We start from the raw sequence: 20,472 nt of genomic DNA, 5'->3' as shown, positions 1-20,472 counted from the left end.
CCGTCCCAGCCCTGGGCACCAGTTCCTCCAGGAGATGCTCTGGGAAACGGTGTCAAGGGCTTTGCTAAGGTCCAGGTAGGCACCATCCACAGCCCTTCCCTCACCCACTAGGTGGGTCACTTTGTCATAGAAGGTTAGTCAAGCAGGACCTGCCTTTCATAACCCCACGCTGGCTGGGCCTAATCCGCTGGTTGTCCTGCATGTGCCCTGTGATGGCACTCAGGTTGATCTGCTCCACAGCCTTCCCCAGCACCGAGGTCAGGCTGACAGGCCTGTAGCTCCCCGGACCCTCCTTCCAGCCCTGCCTGTAGATGGACATTATACTGGCTGACCTCCCGTCAACTGTGGGGAGGCTTGGCCACCGTTGCTCCTGGCCCTGCCCAGGTCCCATCAGCCACTGTAATGCAAGCTGCGGGCTCCTGGCAGCTCTCTGGGGTCCCCCTGATGTTCCCTCAGTCTGAGACCCGCCTGCGCGCTGTGCCAGAACACTCCACTGCTGATCCTGCTGGCACTGTAGCCGCTTGCCTCGGCAACTCGGATCCTAGTGAAGTCATTTTTGGTTTAATCTTTTCCGGAACATTGTTATATTAAAAACCTTTCCAGTGGCATCTATGGGATTAATAATATCTGTCATCTACAAAGACCTTACTTTCATTACAGGTGATAACATATATAGTATTTTCTTGTATGCATATATTGCATTTAATTCAACGTATCTAAGACATTCTTTAAATAAAACTTAAATGAAAGAATTGCTTCACCCATCAGTGAAATGAGCTTTTAGGGGTAGAGACACAACAGCTGTTTAACATCACAAAGCAATATCATTGAATAATTTAGTTCACAAATTTGAGAAGAAAGGAATATTTATTCAGAGGAAACTCCAGATGGAATTTAGGAAGGCAGATTGTCATTCCAAGCCAGTACTACAATTTTAATCAAAAAACCCACATTAATTCCTGCAATACTTTTACTCTTTCATAATGTTCTGTAAAATGTTAGATAGCAACAGGACTTGTTCATTACAAAATCTACCACTATAAGTCTTCCATTATAAGAGGCAACTAGGCAACCCTGTCCCTTTTTGACGCAAATCAGAAAAGTACCACAATGTGTGTCAGAAGAATAAGGATATAAGGTTAAATACACTGGATCAGATCATTAATCTGTTTAACCTAATATTTCATTTTTTTCTGAAGCAGTGGCTAGAATCAGCTCTTTTCACAGATAGTACCAGATGTTAAAAATATCAGCAATGTATAGTCTGCAATTATGGAATAAACTATTAAGCAATTTTAATCCTAATTCCCACCAGTTAGTTGTTGACTTACATTTAGTGTTCATCCCTTTTTTAGGTTAAATCTCTCTAATGTAACAGTGAATATTTTCATAAGCGGTAAAATATCACTGGAACATGAATGTTTGTGGCTGTTGCACCACCTAATCTTTATTTATGTTACTGATGACCCTGTACATATGTGCAACATGGGCTGATGAGAACTTCAGTAAGCAGTTTCCTTGCATGCAGGATTTGATCCTAGTAAGGCATGCTTCAGCTTCATAAGTCTAAAATGAACTTTGTGTCTGAAATTTGAGCGGAAACACACTCTGGAAAACCCGATCATATATTAGATCATCAATTGGTAAGACTAGTTTTAGAGTGCTAAGAGCTTCAGATAGTCATACCCAACCTCGCTGCTCTGACAGGAAAGTGCATCTTTTTTAATTCCAGAACTTCCAGCAACTAAGTCCATCACCAGAAAGTTATTTAAATAGAAGTCTTAAAAGCCTTGAGGCATAGAAAGTTATTGTTCATTATGGATACTTACCAGAGATGAAAGTAGCAATGGAGCTTTAAATCAGACAAAGACAATTTTAGAAAAATGACATGTAAAGTTTCTGAAGTAGGGATCCAAAATAATACCCAGAAAATTTTAAAGAACTTTAAGTATGTGTCTGTAAGGGAAAGGAAGAGGAGAGGGAAAGAAGTTCATAGTCCTGGAAGGATTAAAGGAAAACAGAAACGTAAGCTGAATATTTAGAAATGTGCACACAAGCATCTGTTAGAGAAATTCTTGTATTGTTTTGAAATCCTGAGTTTTCAAACTGGTCTATACATGAATGCACTTGAGATTTTTGTGTATTATGCAGTGTTGCACCTCATTAGAAAGAACTGGTTTAAGATTCTCTGAATTTCTTGGGCTCCTCCCTTCTTTAAACTTGTTGGAATCTGTGTTGGGCTCTTGGGCCATTCCACTTCAACCCGTTATACCTGCAGTCTGGAACTTCCGAGGGACTTTGTAAGACCAGGGTCTTACTCTCTGCAAGATCCAAAATTATTTTAAAACATACTTTCAGGAAAAAGGTCCTTCAGTAAATAACAAAAGGAAATTTAGATTTTGAAGACAACTAACATACAACATTAGGTGCTAATACGATCCTTATCTTCTGATACATTAACAGAGAGGGTAACTTGTGACACAGATTGGTCCCACATTATACAGCAGTACCTGAAAGGTACTTCATGCTCCAAAGAGCTTACAGTCCAAGGTAAGCAGCTACCAGTGAATACAACAGGTGGGGAAGAAAAAGGTAGTAGTGAAATTATAGTCAGTGAGATAAACTGATGAGTCATAGCTCATCAGCTCATAATCCAAAATATAAGATGCTATCTAATACTGTCAGTATCAAGCAATTCATCATGTAAGCTCTCCGTTGTGCTTAAAGTCTTGCAGATATGGACAATTGCAGGCTGTGGGAATTTTCCTCTAGTCCTATTGTTGAGTGAAATTTTAGTCATCGAAGGAAAAGTAGAAGAGAAGGTCTTAAATGCTCTCCCAAGACACATCAGGGGTAGTGAGATCCTATGCTGTTTGGAGCCCAGACCATTTTATGTTTAAAGGACTGTAACTATCACTTTACTTTATCATCAGAACAGAGTGTGGCACACTTACCAAATAATTACAAGAGGTGATCCAATGTATTCTGCACTCTTCTGAAGTTTCTGAGAGTTACCCCCAGACAGATCACAGCACTTACTTCTGGACTACTGCTAACAAATTATGAAATGTGAAAAATATCCATAATCCCCATGGAAGTGTGGCTTCCTGGATATCACTAAATAAAAAAAAAAAATCAGAACAAACTCCTTTCTATAAAAGAACCTAATATAGCTGCCAAGGAGGTGTCTCCTGTACCACAAACCCTTAAACTGCCAAATACATGTAGATTTGGCTATGGAAATGACCCAATAGTTTATGCAGACACAGCTGTGAAAGAGGGCCCCGAGGTACTGCTCGGGAGTGTGCTGAACTGTCAGAGGTGGTGAGATGTCACGGGGAACGGTTCAACTGCACCAGCACTTTGCAGGGTCTCAGTCTTGCGGGTGGGAGGTGAGCTCTGGTTGAGGCACTGAGCTATGAGGTAAAAGGGCTGTTGGAGAGGGTGAGCAGAGCAGACTGCACAGTATCAAGGACAAAAAAAGAATAACAGATTGTTTCCAAAGACCGCGGAGAGGCAGGATGCAAATCTCATATTGCTTGGAAGGAGGGACAATTGGAGGCTATGTCTAAATGAGAGGAGGATTGAGAATGTCATGTTGAAGGAAGGAAGCTTCTGGGCTTTATTAATGGACAGAAGGTTTTTCTTCTGCCTGCAGATGTCAGATGTGCACTTACAGATGTGCCCGTAATGAGTGAGGAGGAGCAAACTCCCTCAGGGGAGGTACCTGGGCCTGCAGACACTGATCCACATGTTGGCATTCAGAGTAAAGAGTAGATGGTCATGGATACAGACTTCTGCAGAAGACAGAAACTCTCATCTGCCAACCAGACTTGTTGTCTCAGGTTGTTCAGCACTTGTTGAGACTTGAATATGGGATGTTGCACAGGCTGCTGAAACCCATCCAGACTCTAGATTGCCCATAGCTGCTCACCAACTTGGGCTGATGCTGCTAAGTATCAACTGACCTTAAATGCATAAAGAGTAACTAAAAGCCTTTAGAAGGGAGCATCGGGGCCCAGGGGTGTTCTTTTTAGTCATGTCAGTCACGAAGAAAGATTTAGGTAGAAATAGATGTTATCTTTCAGAACAGCTGGTTGTACAGCTGGTGTTTCAGGCAGGACATTAGCTCTAATTACCATGGGATCGTACTGGAGGAAAAAGGGCTTCTGGAGGGAGATGGGATCTGTCTGACAAAGTCAGGTAAAAGCATCTTTGCAAGCCAGCTTTCTGACCCCATGAGAAGAGCTTCAAAATAAATGTGTCAGCAGATGATGACCACAAACTGATGAGAAATAGAGGTGTAGACAAGCTCAAAGGGGCAGCCTGATGGCATGGGTCATGGGTCTCACATTTCACTTGAAAAAGACCTATGACTGCTCTATCTTAGATGCCTGCATGAACACACATAGCATGGGAAATAACAGGAGTTACTAGTCTGCAAATTGCAGGGCTATGATCCCACAGATATGGGGAATTAGATCTTACAGCTGGAGAACTGAAATGGGTGGGTAACACCTCCTTAAAAAGGCAGAAAGGCAAGAAAAAGGTGTCACACACCCCTCAATATGAAAAGAAGTTTGAACGCACAGGGTTTTGCCTTAGAATTTATGACAAGATGATTAGGAGTTTACGGGTAAGCACCAGAGGAGACACCAACAAAGGTAATATGGAGCACACCTGCTCCAGATTACCTAATCAAGAAGAGGAAGCAGATAAAGTAGATAAAAAGATGTAAGAAACATCACTGGTACTAGTCAACCATCCTGCAATTGCCTAGAAAGGTAACTTGAGGCCATTTGCAATGTCGATTTTCAGAGAGCATCAAGGACATGGAGATCAGTAATCTTATGACTAGGGAAGACACTCTGCTCGGCATGCTTTTCACCTAAAAGAAAGAACAAATGCAGGACATGAAAGCTGGCATAAGTTTTGGCTAAAAAACCCCATACTCAGATAAGTGAGCAAGACGTATGGCAGGATCACATCAAAAGAGCAGATTTGAGCTTGTTTAGACAATTAGTTAACAGGCACAGGAGACTGCCCTGAATTTCAGAAATGACCAAGACAACAGCACACTCTGGGCACTGGCTGGATGGAAAGCAATTTTGCTGAAAAGGACCTGGGGGTTCTGGTGCAGAACCCCATTGAGTGTGTGTCAGTGGTGTGTTTGTACTGAAGAAAATCAATAGCATATTGAGCTGTATTGACAATAATGTTGTCAGAAGGTTGAGGGAGGTTCCCTCTATTCAACAGCTGCAGGACCCCTTTTGGAGTTGTGTGTCCCATTTGTGGTTCTGCAGTACAAGAAAGACATGGACATGCTAGAGTTATTCCAGTGGAGGTCACATAGAGGTTTAGAGGGCTGAAGGATGTGAGAAACAAGAAGATCCTGGGAGAACTGGGTTTGTACACCCTTACAAAGAGATGGCAAAAGGGACATCTTGTACAGCTATCTAGAAGTACTTAAGAGGAAAATGTATAGAAAAGAGAGAGATGTACAGCAATAGGAACAGAGCCTATAGAAACAATTTTCAACCTGGGAAATTACGATTAGATATAAGGAAACCTTTATGCAGCATCTAGACTGTGAAACATTGGAAAAGGTCCCACAGCTGTTTTGGAATCACCAGCAACCGAGAGACTTAAAGGTCAGTACGATGTGAGCAACCTGACCTAACTTCAAAGTCTTCTGCACTGCATGAACCTAAACCAAAACTGTCAAGAAATATGGAAACTGACAGAAATATGAAATTTTCACTCTGCAAACATTGGCTGCAAGCAATCACTGGCTACAGTAAAAGCAATTCAAAAGGTTTTGTTTTTCCAAATTGAGTTTGCTGGCATCCTTCTGATTCAACTATTAACTATGAAAATGTGCTTCAGAAATTAAAAGGATGCATTGTACTCTATGTAAACATGAAATATTTTCAAAGGATTTAAAAAGGAGTGTGAGCTTACTTAAATAAACCTGTTAAAGATGAAGCTGAAGAGCCTGTATTGCAGCTTTTTTATTGGTCCCTGATAAGAGCTTGGATTATGGATGGAACAGAAACACTTAGAAACTGTTACAAGAGACTGAGTTAATTTTCCAAGAAAAAGAAGTGACTCAGTTCAGAAGGAAGCATATGGAGATTATTGACGATAGTAGCATAACTGTGGATGAGAATTTGTATCGCTGAGAACTGCAAAATCTTGGGAAATGTAGAGACAAACAAGAAAAGCACACGGAGCAAATGCTGAGGACCAGCACAAGCTAGAAAATGTCAGGTGTATTGGGAAAATGGAACAAGCTGCAATAGATTTTGCCACTTTTCAAAAGTTTCAAACATCATCATTGTATTTGGCTTTGGATAGCATAATGTTAAGGCAGTGCCCTGTAAGGAGGTAGATAGAGCGGTGACACAAATTGAATCAAGTACCAGAAATTAAATGTTATATTTAGAATTTTTAAGAGGGATACTAAGGCAGAAGCCATTCTATTGATAGAAGCATTCTGAAAACTTTAATAGAAGAGCTACAGATATTAGAAGGATAAATAAACTAAATGTAAATGAATGCTTGTATTCATTAAAAGCATATGAGTCTTAGCTGTATGTGTAAATAAAACCAGAAAAGATGCAATCTGTAATGGTGCTAGTATAGAAGAAAATCATTTTGGGTTGAAAGTGTATCTTACTGATGTTCTCAATAAAACTACCTTTGTTGAAGATAAGAATTGAGAAGAGTTTTTAAAAGTGTATTCCTGGGAATAGGTAGGCTGTTAACATGATAGATGTAGCTAAGAGAGCCTAATTTTCATGCTGTGTGGAGAGTTGTCCTTATATAAAAAGTGAGAGTTAAAAGAGGAGATACATACACTTGTTTGCACTAAGAATGGCAGGACAAAGCTGAAAAGGAAAGATGCACCTCTTGTTGTAGAGGAAGGAAAAACTGTGCCTCACTAAAAGAATTAGTATTAAAAAATATTACTCGTTTGTTTGATGTGTTATATTTAGGAGGACTCTTGGCAGTTGCTCTTAGTCAAAAACACTTCCCGTCTGTGTAAATTCAACGCTGTCTATGGGACACGTGCTTTCCCCAAAATGCTGTTTGGGTTTTATAAGGTAGCCAAGGTATTTCTTTTTATGAAATTTAATTGTCTGAAAGTGGTACTTTATCACTACGGGCTCCAAGGTGCTTTGGCATGAATCAGACACATGAACAGAAAGTATAAGCAACATATCTCCATATATTTATGGCCACCACTTCTATGTCAGCCCTATAGACAGATGACACACCTATTCCTTGAAGTAGTGAACATTATAATAGACATTCACAGCTAATGTGAAAGATTTTCATCAACGGACCAGTGTGTATAACTACACATTGTACTAGATACCACCTTAGATTTTGATATAAGCCCAAAATTAAAGATACAGCAGCCATGAGGTACTGACATGATATCAAACTAAGCTTCCTATGAATACCTCCAGAGATGATTTCTCAACGTGCAGTCATTAGCTTGTTTTCTTCATTACAGAAAATCACAAAGCCTATGTCAATACCAACAAATAAAAAAGGAAACTTTGGCCTTGTTTTATGGGAGTAAAGATGCTCTCAAGGTTTTCTGAATAGGCTGGAGACACAGGCTATGCTATGGTAAAAACCCTGACAGAGCAGGAGAAAGTGGTAATCAGGAGAAAAAGTGTTTATGTATAGTAGAAGAAAAAAAAATATTTTCTATTAATTGCCCAAGACAGTTGAACCCAGAAGATCCCACAGGAATACACCAAACTGAAGGCTAGTTCTGCTAAATGTGATGTGATTCCCAAAGTAACAGCTACCAGTAAGACAAGTTAGTGGGCACTGCCTGGTGCAGTGTGAGCTGTAGATCATGGTGTGCTGGAGCAGTTGTGCTAGTGCATGGCTTCTGCCCCTAGGCGTGTCAGTACTACCATGGGTTAGAAGCTGCTGGAGGTCTGCACTAGTGCCATTCACTGTGCATTGAGATAGAAACACTTAAGCTCTAGAAACTCTGCTTTGAACTTAGTTATTTGGTGAGAAGTGGGTGCAGAGAGACTGGATGAAACTAAATTTTGTTGCTTTCAAACTAAAACGCCAAAAGAATGAGGCCAGTTAGGTCTGTCAGAGTGGTTCCTGAATGCAGCTCTCAATTCCTCTGTTTCATGAAGTCAGCTTTCTGCTGGAGGGGAGAAGCTGGGTGGGCATGTTGTGTCCAGGAACAAAGTGCCATCTTCTGGCAGCTCAGTTGTCTGTGAGAAAGCATGGTGGCATCTCATAACATCTTCACACGTGTGCTTTGAACTCTTAGGCATACAGCCCAGGGCAACCCATGACATGACACCTGCTGTTTCTTACATGATGTGTAAAGACAACTATTAGTGCATTAAATATCCAGACAGATAATACCGGGCTTCCAACATGAGCAGGGAAGAAAAATGGATCCGGGACTAGCACAGCAAAATCTGTCTGTGGTGCTCACCTCTCGTTCCACTTGCTCATTCTCTAATTACATTTTAAGGCAGGTGCTGTGTCTTTGCATACAGCATCTCATCCACTGAGGCAGTGGTGAGACATAGCTATTAACAAGGGTGATTCCCGCACAGCAGATCTTCCAGCATTGCACGAAGGCAGGAATAGTCAGATACAGTACAACTCGTGGCCACACATAGCTTGCACTGGACAAAACAAGACCATCTTTTCTTCCTAGGTCATAGAGATTGTCTTTCCCTAATTCTCTGATTCATTTTGCAGCCTAGTATCCTGGCGTTTAGACCTGGTCATGCATAGTCCATCACTGTTTAATTAGTTCCATTCACTGCCCTAACCAGATGAGACATATTTTGGACCTAAAGGAAAACTAAGCTTATTCCCTTACTGCATTTATCTTAGGAGTAATCTAGCCATCTAGTCTTTTAAGGATTGTGTGACTAGGGAAAAAAATACTGTTTGGACCATTAAGGTATAAAAAGGTGCCTAGACCACAGTCCTAAAGACAGTAAATCAAACCCACAAACTACAAGGCATCTGATATATCTTCGTGATCTGAACCAGTAACGCAAGAACTGATTCTTCCATATTGCCAATGGAGCAACTTTTTTCATAGGATTTTGCTGAAAAGATTACAAAGATCATAGGGAAACTGTAAACTACATTTCTTAATGTTACCATATGTAATCCTTCAAGTGCTCATGTTAGGAGTTTCTTCATCCATTACAAGTCCTCCCCACCTATGTAGGAAAAGGAAGCATCACATACAAAATGTATAAGGTAAAAAAAAAAAAAAAAAAAAGCTCACCCAAATCCAAAACTTTTACTATCAGAAATCTGGATGTCTCCCATGGTGACAGAATCAGTTCCTGTCCCTATTTTCACATGCACAACAACAGGCCTGTGGTTAGGGACAGTAATTGGGTCAGTTCCCCCAAAACACAATTCAGAGAAAACAAGCAGACGGTTAACTCTTAACACAATCAGAAAGAGGACTATTACTGCTGGGTCCTTTTTATACAATCCATCCCCTTCCTTCTCCTACCACTGCTCAGCCCCAGCTTCTTGTATATGAGCCCTTCATTTTGTGCAATGTCTGAAATCAGACTCAGCTTTAGTAAGGCCATGTCTTACTAAATGAAGTGTCTGGTAAGCTTTTGTAAAATGCTCTATCAGTTGAAATGTACTTGAATATATGAGATGTTCAGATATTATCCAAATGCTCTGGAGTTCACACAACATCATAACTACCATGAAATACAAAAAGGATCTGACAAGTTGCATCTGATATTCAGTCTGGGATGTCTTAAAGAGTGTCCATCTTTCAAAAAAGCATCCACCAGTCCTCTCAATTTTAGATCCTTGTGTGTCAAGTTGGACACTCAAAATAGTCTTTTTTCAGTGTCTTGGCCAGTGTTTTGCATTCTGTATCCAGTTTACTGCAGCTGCAGTAAAAGAGGTCTAATATGTTGGCTCATCTGAATAGGGCTTGGTTATATAAAACCATGGATATTGTGTTAGCAAAGGGTTTCTTGATTGCATGAAGAATAGAGTGGCCAAAGTACAGAATGTTTAAATAATAGGTACCAAGAAATTACTCAAGTGCAATGATGAATATACTACAGCTTTTGTGTGCAAGGAGGGAATAATGTTGAGCCTGTTCTGTTTTAAGAGCTGTGATATCATGGCTAAAGTATTTAGACCAGAATGAGAAATGTTTTTAAAAAGCTTCATAATAGGTTTGTGTTGCTGGACCAGAGAGAAATGAGAGGAGATATCTTTAGATTGTGCTAATTCTGCTTCTAAAAGCTGCAGAAATTTTGTCATTGATCTTAGTGAAATGGAATATAACTGTGTGAAAGAGAATGGCTGTGAACTGCTTTTAAGGAGGTATTGTTTTACGGGAGCAGTGAACAAACAAGACATCTGTTATAAGGATTTTAAGTCATTTTTTATTGTATAGGAATAGCCAAGAATCTTAGTGCTTAAGAAGGAGCTCTTCACTGACTGAGTTTTCCTCCTTTCTGTTTGACTCCTTAACTCCATACACCAGCCAGAACAAGACCCAGGCAATACAGTCACATTTTAAACCCCTAATTCAAAATTTTTAGCGGTTGATAAGGTAGTACACAGGCCTTTCTTGGGCTTTGTGCACAGGAAACAGCTTTCACTCCTCTTGCAGAGGAAGGATTTTGATCTGTCTCTTACACAATAGTCACCAAAAAGTTTACCAAAATTGGAAAATTTCTAAGACAAATTCAATACCACATATGAAATAGTTTCTTAAAGGTCTTTTCCAACCTAAACAATTCTATGATGATTGTATTTATACTTTGAGTATGACCTAGTTTTCAGTCTGGACCTTGGTGAAGCCTACTGGCATGTTGTCCCTGTGTTTTGAAGTTAGGACTTAGACAAGTACCGGTATGTTCATACTTCATACATAGGTATTTCCCTTGCAGAAATCTAGGGTGTGACTCAGCCCCAGCTTAAAACAAATATACTTGTATTGCTGCTTGTAGATATCTATGTGTACATCAAAGGGCTCATTCGGCTCCCCATGGGGAAATCTCACACTGTCTGTGATCTCCTTGAGAGTCTCATTAGACTCCCAGCTACTCACCCAGCAGACATAAATCTTCCACAAGGTGTTACGTCCACCAGTCCTTGGTGTACACTCTCAGTGCCCTAGTACATTTCAAATCGCAGAAGAAAGCTTGAGCAACCTAATTCAGCTCTACATCTTCACTGAGTATAGCGATCTTAACCCCCCAGTACAACAGTAAAACCTTGCAGATGTCCTACTCTGCTACTAAATTTTAGTCCTGAAGTTGCATGAGGTGAATTCCCTGCTTTGTCTCCAAAGTTGTGCTTGTAGGTCAGGTCTGAATTCAAACACAGCACGTACAAGCCAAACCATCATAGCTCTGGCTAACAGGCATTATCAGCGTACACAATAACTGAAAGTTGCCAAATGCTTCTTTACTATTTGCTCTTCAGTTAACTGATGCCTGAATGCAAAAAGCCAGTCACTATGGAGTCAGAAGTTGGAGGGACAGGGCAGTTATCAAGTAAAATTTATCTTGTGTTTTTAGTAATCAAAAGCATATGATTTTCCGTTATCTTTTGCAGAGATAGACATGACTCCTACCCAATTAAACAAAAGTTCTTTGGCTGCTTCTGTGAACTGGAAATCTTCTGACAACTTGTAAAGCAGCTGGTGAATGTGGTTTTAATTACAGAAGTAAATGGGGTTGTTCAAGGGTAGATGTACATGTCAGGAACCATAATTTCACCTTGCAAAGGGTTTTATCTTAGTACGAGCTTAAAGTATTCCCCATGTGCTCAGTGAGGCATGTCATCCTCTCAGCTGTGTCAAACTACTGTGGGGCTGCTCTGAGTAGGAACCCAACCATGCTTCCTATTTAGTGGTAATAAACCGAAACCCAAACCAAACCAAACAATACAAAACAAAAAGCCCAGCAAAAATGCTTTACCTTGGTTTGTTTTCTAAAAGCTGGATCATTTATTATCATTATCATATCATTATCATTACCATCACAGATGGTGAAGTGTGGGACAAAAGTGCTTTACTATGGTACAGAAACATGAAGATGTAACAGACCTGGGATGGAGTAAGGCTATAATTTTTTGGCCATAAAGCTTCTTATATGATGAAGCTGTGACTTAATGTTGAAGGTACATGAGATAATGTCATCAGGACCACAATAGATTAAGACTTTTCTATACCCTCACACCCTTTCACTCTCCTCCTCTTTCTCTCATCACTGATTCTCCTCCTCCCCACCCTAATGCTTCTGCTGATACAGCTGCATCAGGGGAGCACATATAAACAAAATCCCTTGCATGACCCCCCACAAGCCTCCTTTACCCAGAATGGTTCACTGAATAATTTTCCAGCCAAGTTATGTCATTGTAAGAATGAGCATATGGGATTGAACCACCTGTCCCTCAAGCCCTGTATCCTGTCTCAGGCAAGAGACAGTAGGCAATAGTTCAGGAACCTCCTGCTCAAACAAAAATAATGTTCATTCCCCCTAGCAGTCCTTCATGCACAGCTGCAGGAATGGTAAAACACAGTTTATAGGTGGGAGCAGGACCATACAGAAAGAGGAAGGCAAAAATGCTAATCTCTGTATCACAGCTTTAGCTACTTGGCAATTTTTGAACATACCTAATTCGAAGAAAACAGTCATGTAAACTGTCTACTATTGCTAGCTTTTATTTCAGATTATTTTCATATTTGTAAAAATACTTTTTTTTATAAATATCGGGGATTATGAAAATTAAAGGCATTCACATGACTTTTTCTTCAGCTAGACTACAGCCTAGGCAATAAATCATACCTATTCTGCAGAAACTCTAGCCAAAATGCCTTCAATTTTTATGCAAATGTGCTTCATTCACTGAAAAAGTGTTAAAGACATTTATAGGTGGGTATTGTATCACTCTTTGAGGCATTACAGCCACTTGGATTGAAAACCTCTAACATTTTTCATCAACCTTGACTTTGAACACCTCATGTTTCTGCATGCTAGAGCAGAAGTTGCGGAAGAACAGAGATGGGAAGAGTTAGGAATACGATTTTGAAGGTAACTTCTTCTCAAGGTCATGGGTCAAAGAAGCCAGAGCAATGTGAATGTTATTAAATCTTCTGTACTGCAAGCAGTCTTCTAAATATGTATATATACATGCACAGGCTGGCTGCAACCTGAGTGTATTATCATTCATTACCCGCCCATTGGGGACCATTGGGATAATCTCGGTGAAGAGAATAAGAATTGTAATAAGACTTCATGACTATGTTGCCAGGAGAACAGTACAAGCCTTGCTGAAAGTGCAAATAAAAATTAGCTCTTCAATCTCCAGGGGCCCAGGGGGTGAAACTGATGGAACATCTGAGAAACACTTTCTGAAGAGATAAAATCATTCAAAAACCTTAATGAAATTTGCAAGAATGAGGCATTTATGTTGTTGGTTCAATTTTTAGAAACTAAGAGAAAAGGTTACATTCAGATCCTGGAATTAGAGTTTTATTAATTTAAGGTGGTAGCATTGCTTTCTTAAAGGTGACACCATTCAAGGTTGAGGTTTTGACTTCTTGGTTGTGTCTGAGAATCCTTCCACATACTTTCTTTATAAAAGAACAAACCAGGGGAAGAAAAAAAAAAAAAAAAAAGAGGAAATAGTTTTTCAGCTTTGAAAAGTGAAGTCTATTTTGGATTTCTCGTCATTGAAAAGTCAGTGAGTCCATGAAAAAGAAATATTTTAAATGTGATTTGTCAAAAACATGTAATACTTCCATTCAACTCTAGCAATTACCATCTACTGAGAAAGGTAACTTGTAAATGCTGTTCTGGGAATTAATACCTGAGGTGCCTTTCCATTTCTGCCATTGCATGAAGCTGAATATAAGAATTAAGACTGTTTTTCTTTGCCACAATGTGAATATGTTTCACATACTGCAAGGAGCAGTCCAGATGGAAAGGGGTCTTGCTGTCTCTCCAAAGCAAGAGTTCAAAGCATGATATCTTAAATTCATTTCCTAGTAAAGTGAATAAATTCCTGGCACTGGAAATCACTGCCATGGAAAATTAAACAGGAGTGCATTTACACTCAAAAATATCATGAAAGTAAATAATAGAATCACTGAAAAATACATTGTTAGAAACAAGCATGAATATAGATAAGCAGACATCACTGACTGTCACTTCATAATCATGTAAAAAATGTTATCTTTTTTCTTCTGGTGATTGATACTAAACACCAGAGTAACAAGGCTCTCTTGCTTTGCTTGCCATGAATAATGCAACTAATATATTTCCTAAGCATACAGAAATACGAATTTGTTCGATAAATAGCATAAGTATCAGTGAGAGACAAATTAAGAGTTAAGCTGCTGAAATGTAAAGCAGCACAGGGACAGCACCTGTTACTAAGCTAGCTAACATTTTCTTTCCTAGCTCTTCATTATCACGTGCTTGAAACATTGCTGTTTCCACTTGCTTTTTCCTATGCTTGGCATTTGCCTTAAGTGCTTATAGATGTAGATTTGAACAGATTGGTAGGAACAAGAGGATGATACGGTCTGCGCTTGGTGTTTTCTTCCAGGCTAAGACTTTTTTATCAGCAGGCATGAATTCTGAAATTTAACTTTGTGAGCCTAACTTCAGTATCATTTTGCTAGCGCATTAACCAGCACTTCACACAGCATGTTTTGTTATTATATTTGAAAAATTAAAGCCATGATAAGGGAGGAGATGGGGAGAAGGGAAAGGGCAGGAGAATGAAGAATGATCTAGATAAATTCATTTACCTGCATCCAGGAAAAATGTATTTACATATATGTATATATATATTTATATATAAAGGATATTTACTTATCATATAAGTAAAAAATGGCATATATAAAACCTATTTTATTTACCTGATGATTTCATCCATTAAAAACTACAATAGGATAGCTGAGTTAATGCAGTTTTATCCTGCTGTAAATAGAAAGAAATGCTCTGTTATTCTAACCTTGTTGTGTTGGCCAGTGTTGACTCTTTAAATGCCGAGTGCAATTTGTCTGTTTTTTGATAGAAACCAATACCTCTTAAATACTTAGCTGTGTGTGTCAAGATTCAGCCTTGAATTGATTTCATTACAGCTGTGTTATAAAATCCTGCAAATAAGATTTTCTGGAAGAAATGTTGACAGGTCCTTAACTAGATAGTGCTATTGAATGCCAATATAATTAGCTGGGCAAATCACACAAAGTATGCAGAATGTCATTCATTTCTGGCACTACTCATATTATCAGGCCTTACTAATTTTGCACCTGTCTCTTCTGCCTTCTCAGCTGGAGACTAATATTGCAGATATTTTGACTTACACAGCTGATAAGTATGAGTGCCATGAGTTGGTCTGAAGTCCATTCAGAAAAAAGCCACAATGCTGCAGTAATTGCTGCTTCTCCTAATCTTTCTTTTTTCCTATCACTGTTTTCAAAGTCCTACTATTTTTGGTAGGAATTAGAACTACAGTCTGTAGATTATTGGTATCCCCTTGTTTTGCTTTGCTGCTTTTTCTCCTTATGGGTGACTCTAGTATAGCAGTAGGCAGTACTTCTACAGCTAACCAAATTCCCTTCCAGATTGAGACAAATTAAAGCAGGAGACATTTAATAATTTTAGTGTTAATGGTGGGTTTTTCAATTTGTAGAAAATAGATGAACCTGAAAGTAACGAACGTGATATTAATAGAAACAGAGAAGTTACTCATGTTACTTCAAGGGAAATAAATGTAATAATAATGTAATAAATGTTACAATATGAGAGACTTGATATCTCCTGAATTATTTTGATTTCCTAGTTCAATAGTTCTACACTCTAAATATGATTGCAACAAAACAGAGAGTAAGAACAGTTTCTGTAAAATATTTGTTGTTATCATAAAAGTGGTGGGTCCATTTCTACACCCTTCCTGCAGTTGGGCAAATAGATTAGGAAGACACATCATGCCAAAAGAAAAAAAAAAAAAAAATAAAGAAAAGATTACCAAGAAGCCAGCTGATGGGCTCCAGGAGAGACGCAGGGGGATTGATTTATCCTGTTTAATGAAATAGGTGACTGCAGCAATATTCATCCCATTTACGCTTGCAACCTTCCCTGTCTAATAACCTCACCAGCCAAACCTTTGACTTTGCCCTGTTTACTGTAGTTATCTGTGTTTGCCTGGTAGGGTGTTAAAGGCATAGAATGCAATTTTGATTTCTCTCTGTGTGTTCTGTAAATGCTGCATATGCAAGGCTTTGCTCACACAATGTAACTACATTGTATACGTGAGCTACATCTAATCACTTTGCAAAGCCAAACAATTACATTTTCAGTTCTTTTAACAATTGTGTTCTTTTAACCCCCCTGGAAATCAAGTATGGACTGCAACAAGAGAACATTTACCTTCTTACAGAAAGTTAAGCTTCCTTACAGAAATCTTTTTTGAAGTATATAATCTTTATTCAATTCCTTTGACCAACTTAAAATTGCACAGAAAGGATCTCAGTCATTAAGTATTTTGTGTAAAGGAGATTATTCAATCTTTTTGTCTTAAAGTCTTCTGCTTTAATTTTGTCTTAATCTCTTCTAGAGATTTCTATTTCTTTTAGCCCTATTAAATTTTATGGGACATTTTGCATGGCAGAATGAGTTGTATAGACAGTTAGCTGCCCATTGTGCAAATTCTCTTCTGTTGAGATGATGCTCAGTAGGATACCACTTTCCAGATTCAACCTGTTTCTTTAATTTCACATTGTTCCCCCAAAAGCCCCACATCAGTAAGGTTCACCAGATGCTTCCCATTCTTCTCGTCTCTGCGTGGTTGATCACATCTAAATTTGCATCATCGGTCAGATACATTGTCTTTCTCTTCCCTACGCAGGAGTGAGGCACAGAACTGCAGGAGTAATGAATCCTGCTTAAATTTGTCTTCATTGATTTGGAAATGTCTAATGATGGGATTTCTTTTTTCTTTTTCTTTTTTTTTTTTCCCTCTCTATATAGCTAGTATAATTGGGTAGAAGACAGTTATCTTCTGATGAACGTTTGTAGATGCTAAGCTCTGAATAAAACACAGAAGATGATCATGTTATTTTTGTTCATTATGTTTTACAGTGAAATATTTTCACTGTGTCCTCAGTAGATACTTCCACACATCTGGATTATTTTTTTTTTTTAATAAAATACTACAAACTTTAAAACTTATGACTGTTTCTCATCTATGGATTAAACATAACTTTTTTTAGCCAGTATTAATAAGCAGGGATGTTTGTAAGGAAGGGGAAAAGTGTGTGGGAAGATTAACTACAACAATGATTCATCTGAGCAGATCTAAGCTATTCCCGTGTTGAAGCTGAATCTCTTGACAGTTCGCTCAGACCGTACCTACCCTCCCATGAAGATATTAGCTGTGTCTGCAACCCCCTAAATCCAGTATAGATGCTTTGAGTGCTTAAAAAAAGAATGAAGGGACTGAATTAGGGTCTATTAGTGTTCAGAGTATATTTGCTGCCTTCATGTCCCAAGGTGACTTTCTATTTAGAAAAACGGGAAAAAATATTGCCAAATATCATTTTATATCATCTTGTTGAATCCTTTGGCTGTAGAAAGTGTGGCTCTATCTGTAAAAACGTTCAGTAGAAATAAGCCTGGAAAGTCTCAGTAACATATATATTCAATTAGTTAAAAGCTTGTGAAGATCAGAAAACTTGCTTTGGTTTAACTAAATCAATTTGAAACTGAGCTAGCCTGGGAGTGCAGACCAGATGCATTTTAGGTACATTTTAACCCTTGCTTGAACAGCCTTGGTGAAGGCAAGCAAAAGCCTCAACCAAGCAAAAGAGATGCTAATGGTAATTAAATCAGATAATGTGCAGCTACATTAGGAGCTCATGCTGCCTAGCAAAAACGTTTTAAAAACTGACTCCTGCTGAAAAAAAAAAAAAAAAAAAAAAAAAACCAAAACCAAAAAAAACCCAAAACAAACACAAACAACCAAAACCAACCTCAGTCATCCATAAAAAAAAATAAATGTAAGGGTAAAGCTGTGACACTGGCAAACCGTTGCTCTTCACCCTGTTGTTCCATTATCCATTTCCCTTTTCATTGTCCGTTTGGAGATTATACATCGGCTTTGCGGCTGGAAGGAACTGTTAGATCACAGGCTGCAGACTCTCAGCTCCACAGCTGCATTGCCATGTTTTAACAAATTATTCCCAACTGTGAGCCACAGGAACAGTTGTGGGATGTGCTCTTGGCCCACCCTAAAAGTGATGTAATGGGCTGAAGCTTAAACTTCATTGAAAGAGGTTTAAGCTAAGTCACGTTACCTTGCGATTTGGAAAGATTAGGAGCATGCACATGGGCAGTTACCATCCAGAATATACATCTCATCTAAGAGACAGTAACCTATTAGGCTCCCATGTTCTCTCTTTCATGTGCCAAAGCCATAAATCTTGTCTCCTTAATAACATGAGCCATAAAATTTCAACCAGTTGCTCTGATACTGGGATGCCAGTAATCTCTCTGGGGCAGGAAAGCAGCATCTCAGCTGCAGCACTGGGCTCGGTGTCACTGCATCCCACACACTAATGAGCTAATTCAGAGCATCATGATCTAAACCAGACAGTGCCTGCAAGTTAGGGGGCAGTTTTGGTAGGTTTTTTTGGGATGGAGCTGCTGTAGTCAAACTGCATGTCAGCTCCTCCTTCCTTGAGTCTTCTTTCAGGTAGCCGCTGAAGGGACTGGCTTAACTGAGTCAAGTTTGGCACGAAGATAAAGGGTAAACCTTATATTTTTTTATAAGGTTCATGCAAATAAACAGCTATGTAATGGAGTGATGCCCTAAAAGTCCCCCTGCTGAGAGGAAGTCTGTACCTTTAGGTCAACCCCATATTAGAAACTAGAAAAATCCACTTGGAAGAGTATGTTATAAATGATCTGATAGAGAAAGGCTTAACAGAATTTGCATCTTACTGCTTCTCAGGGAATAGAGGGAACCTTATCTCATGCTTGAGATAACACAAATATATGAGTGAAACTTTTGCATTAGTCAGACCTTCACAATTGCTCAGTAACTAACATGATAGCAGGTATCATATTGTGGCTTGGAGTGGTTTGCTGGCTCTCCCTGACCTGACTTACATCTCACAGTAGCATCAACAGCAGGGAGCATGCAAGCAACATTTTGACCATATTGTGCATGACAACATAAAAAGTTTGAAATGCCTGCATCAATAGTAGCATAGTCTTGATGCATGAGGTCAAACAGGATTTCCAGATTTTCTGGCAAAATTTTTGTCACTCGTGATACTATCTAAGCTGAGCTACAGCCCTGCTGCACTATAGCCATGCCCGTGCCTGACTGCTAAAGCTGGATGAGTTGTTCCTCAGTCACTGATACATTTTTCTCTGACTTTGCAAGGCTGTTTCCAGGATCCTGCCCCGTGTTGATTTTGTCATTCATTGCAGATGCTGGAAACGTCCCCCAGTAAAACAACCAGCCTCCACAATTACAGGGTACTCTATGAAACATGAATAGCATAAGTAGGCATTACAGATTTTAGCTAGAAGGTATCCTAAAAAAAATCTGTACATGTAATGTTCTTAGAGGAACTTTAATTTTTCCCTTAGTCAAGTACATATACTTTTCCTGACGCATGTATTAATGTCAAAAGATTGATACATTGGAATTCTGTATCTCATCTTTATTTTGAATAATTGGAACACTCTTATTTATACTCAATATATTAATACAAGCCTCCCCCCAGCATGAACTAGAGCTACAAATACCACTGCATGTGATTTCCAAGATGGGTATGATGACCCTACTAAAGAAGAGCTGAGGGGCTGCTTGTTTCTTACCTTTCTGTTTGCATTATTTTCAGATGCAGGGTTAAAATATGGCTGTTTGGAAGGGAAAAGCACAGCTTTGAGAGGAACTGATCATACAGATAGGAGCATAAGGTCAGGTGGAAACTGCTGCTAGGAGCCTTCAAAATTCAAGTTACTTTAAGTAGGTGATTCTTGTTGTATGTGTTAACCTCAAGGGGCAATTGTTGTGGAATGTAACTGAAATCAGTAGCATATAATAGGAAAAATATGTTTAGCAAACAGTATGTATTTCAGAAATCAGAGGGTCCATATATGACCTTCAGGCATCTTCTGAGTGGGTGGAAAACATCCCAGTGTAGACACATTAGCATAGATTTAGCCCAAGACTGTAGAGCAAGGGAAAAAGCAACTTTCATGTGTCGCTTGTATCTCCAAAATGTATCAAGTGTCTGATGTATTAAAGGTGGGGAAGGAAACCACCCTGTGTATGTAATTGGTGATTTTGAAATGTTGCCATTTAAAGCATGTGTGGGCACCTTTTCAGATGCTGAAGAAGAATCCACCAGGCATTGTTAGAATGAAAGAA

At 39.1% G+C, this 20,472-nt stretch overlaps 2 long non-coding RNA genes across 3 annotated transcripts in view; one reads left to right on the top strand and one right to left on the bottom strand.

Annotated features, from left to right (window-relative positions):
• The window catches only part of LOC119143330, a 27,932-nt gene extending 18,705 nt beyond the window's left edge, over positions 1–9,227 (bottom strand). For both annotated transcript variants that reach the window (XR_005102671.1, XR_005102672.1), the window contains exon 1: positions 9,172–9,227. This is a non-coding gene — a long non-coding RNA (uncharacterized LOC119143330). The remainder of the gene's footprint in view (positions 1–9,171) is intronic.
• On the top strand, positions 5,675–20,472 carry LOC119143331. The gene is made up of 3 exons (XR_005102673.1): positions 5,675–5,687; positions 19,142–19,144; positions 20,440–20,472. It is a non-coding gene; the product is annotated as an uncharacterized LOC119143331 (long non-coding RNA).

This window comes from Falco rusticolus, chromosome 2 (assembly GCF_015220075.1).
Source record: "Falco rusticolus isolate bFalRus1 chromosome 2, bFalRus1.pri, whole genome shotgun sequence".
NCBI lineage: Eukaryota > Metazoa > Chordata > Aves > Falconiformes > Falconidae > Falco > Falco rusticolus.
This window is presented reverse-complemented; position numbering and strand designations above follow the sequence as displayed.